General features: G+C 40.6%; 1 non-coding gene across 1 annotated transcript; it reads right to left on the minus strand.

The window, feature by feature from the left end:
• Positions 1-649: 649 nt before the first annotated feature.
• On the minus strand, positions 650-756 carry LOC145161928 (small nucleolar RNA R71). Its single transcript, XR_013738785.1, has one exon. It is a non-coding gene; the product is annotated as a small nucleolar RNA R71 (small nucleolar RNA).
• Between the last annotated feature and the right edge of the window lie 2,529 nt (positions 757-3,285).

Here is a 3,285-nt window from a genome sequence, read left to right on the forward strand (position 1 = left end):
CAGAGGATCCAACACACCTTTGGTGCCACCACTTGAAGATCCAGAGTCTACGCTGCACAAAAAGAATAATAAGAAGTCGCCTTTACAAGAACTGAAATCAGCCTTTTCAAGGAAGTCAGGAAAGAAACCGGGAGAATCGAGTTCAGCCTCAAAGAGCAAGTTTGAAGTTTTCGATCAATTTCCTAATCTACACGAGACCGAGTACGAATCAGAAACAGAATTTGGACTTTATACAAGTGAACCCGAGAACAAGCCGGAGAACGAAATGGCGAACATTGATGAGATGGCCTTGGGGGATTACAAGAAGCGCATTCGAGATGATGTGGGGTCGGGTTTAGTACATCCTACGATTCCTGCCAATGCCACATTTGAGTTAAAGGGACATATCCTTACTGCACTCAAGGATATCCCATTCTACGGGAAGGATCATGAGGATGCTTTCAAGCATTTAGACGAGGTCAATGATATTGCGGATTATTTTAATACTCCTAATATCCCAAGGGAGACAGCTATGTTAAGGATGTTACCAGTCACTTTCAAAGGAGCTGCAAAAGACTGGTTGAAGGCTCTTCCATCTGGTACAATCACCACATGGGCCCAATTGCGTGAGAAATTTCTAGATCAGTTTTGCCCACCCTCCAAAATCTCTAAACTCAAGAAGGCGATTGCCAACTTTGAGCAAAATTCGGGGGATTCATTATACGAGGCATGGGAGCGCTACAAGGGGTTGTTAAGGAATTGTCCTCAACATGACCTAAATATTCAGCAAGAAATGTCGATATTCTATGATGGGGTGAATGTCATGACTAGACAACTCCTAGATTCACAAGGACCACTAACAAAGAATAACCCAATTCAGGCCAAGGAGCTGATTGAAAATTTTTCAAAGTACTCTCGTGAGTATCACAACCCAGGACGCGATGGAATAAAAGGCAGTGGAGGTGCACAAACTGAAGAGATGGCTACTGTGATGGCAATGCTTAGCGCTATGGATAAGAGATTGACCCAAATGGACCAATCAATTCATGCAATTCGAGTTGGTTGCGAGAGATGTAGTGGCCCGCATTTGACAAGGGATTGCAATATGTATGAATATGGAAACAAGAAAGCTCAAGTTTGCTACTCAAGTGGGGACAAGTATGATGAAGACTGGAGGAAACCGAAGAAAGAGTGGCTGCCTTACGATGAATACAAGAAGCGAAAGGAAGAAAAATATAGACAAACTGGCAGAGGGTTCTACCAAAGAGAGCAACCACTAGTTGAGAAGAAATCAGAATTAGAGACCATGTTAATAAAGTTTATGGAAGCTTTAGAAAAAAGGCATGATGCTACTGATGCTATGATGATTGACCAACAATCATTATTTAAAAATCAGCAAGCTTCCATTAATAACCTTGAAGTACAACTTGGTCAACTTACCACTTTGGTTAATGAGAAGATGTTCCCGAAAAATCCTGAAAAGAAGACTCAATCTCACGTAATGGCCATAGATACTGAAGAAGAGGCGATTTCTGAGTTCCTAGAAGCCTTAGAAGTGGAGCCAAGCAGCCCGATCCAAAGCAAAAGAAGCCGAAGCTTGAAATTGAAGAATCTGCTGGAATACCCAGTTCACGTCGTGAGCCCGCTATGCTCACGTCGTGGGCTCGGTCTGAACAGAAAAAAAATCAGTATCTGTTCCAGCTTATAAACCACCTTTTCCATTCCCGTCTAGAGCTAATCTCAGTCCACTGGAGAGAGAACATCTGGAGTTTATCAAGCAATTGAAGGGTATTCCTATCAATACTCATTTTATTGATTCACTTGCAAAAGTTCCAGAATATGCTAAGTTCCTACAAGACTTGTTAGACACTCGTCAGCAATTAAAGGAGAATTCTAAGGTGATTCTAAGTGACAAAGCTCAAAAGCTGTGTTGGGAGAGATACCTAAGAAGATGGGGGATCCTGGACGACTCACTCTCCCATGTGAGTTTGGGAATAATATGAAGGTTTATGCTTTAGCCGATTCTGGGGCTAGCATAAATTTGATGCCTTATTTGTTTTATCAAAAATTGAATATTCAGAAGTTGAAGGCTACAAAGATAACTATTCACATGGCGAACCGTTTAGTGACACAGCCCCGGGGCATTGTGGAAGATATTCTCGTGAAAATTGGAAAATTCGTTTTTCCAATAGACTTTGTGGTTTTGGATATGAAAGAAGATCCCAATGTACCAATTATTCTTGGTCGCCCGTTACTTAACACTGCTGGAGCTCTGGTTGATATACGCGAGTCCAAGCTCACCTTGAGAGTTGGGGATGAGAAGGAAATTTTTGGAATAGAAGATGGTTTCTAAGGGAGTCATGCTCAAGAAGAGGTTTTCAACATAGATGAAGAGAATGAACTTGAAGAATTAGAGAAGCTCATGGAAGAAGAAATCAAAACAATTCAACAAGTTAAAAGAACAAAACCGAGAGCATCTGTTCCATTTTTAGTTGAAGTCATTGCCTACACGAATCCAACTTCTTGGGTAAGCAAGGAAGATGATGAGATGTCGAGTGATGAAGAGGAGGTTACTTCAAAAGTCACAAGTGGTGAAAGAAGAGAAGGATACTATGGAGCTTAAAGATGATGGAAAATTGAAGATTCAAGGGATCAAACGCAAGCTCGATGGAAACGACGTCAAGTCTAAAAAGGAGAATTCTAAAAAGGCATATATTCGTCGAGTGAAAGCTTACAAGAGGCGTTTCAAGGAGCAAAAGATCCTAGTGGTGGACTCTTTTGGCGAGTCGACGTAGGAGGCACAAAGTCCGGCTCAAGACTCCTAAAAAAGAAGCACTTCTCGGGAGGCAACCCGAGTTTGGTTTGCGTTTTTTTCTTTTTCTTTTTAGTTTTTGCATTTTAGTTTTAGAAACATAGATCATATCATCCAACTCACTTTATTCATAATTAAACACTGAGTGTGGGGTCCCTAAAAATGAAGTGGTAATAATTAAGAATTTAGTTAATAGACAAACCTGGATTAAAAAAATAATAAATTGTCATACTGTATTCACGACGTGAATCATTATGATTCACGACGTGAGTTCTGAATGAACCGGACAATATATCGTTGATACATATCAGCCCATTTTCTATTAAACTAAATAGCCCAAGACTAATCCATTTCTGATGAAGAATGAATGGCCCAAAATTAAGCCCAGACAGGACTCAGGACGTGAATCCTTAAGGATTCACGACGTGAACAGTAATAAACACGGGACCACAGATTAAAGAACACATAATCCCTTTTGACCAACTCATTCTTTA

The sequence above is a fragment of the Lactuca virosa genome, chromosome 2 (genome assembly GCF_052849685.1).
Source record: "Lactuca virosa cultivar CGN04683 chromosome 2, Lactuca_virosa_CGN04683_v6, whole genome shotgun sequence".
NCBI lineage: Eukaryota > Viridiplantae > Streptophyta > Magnoliopsida > Asterales > Asteraceae > Lactuca > Lactuca virosa.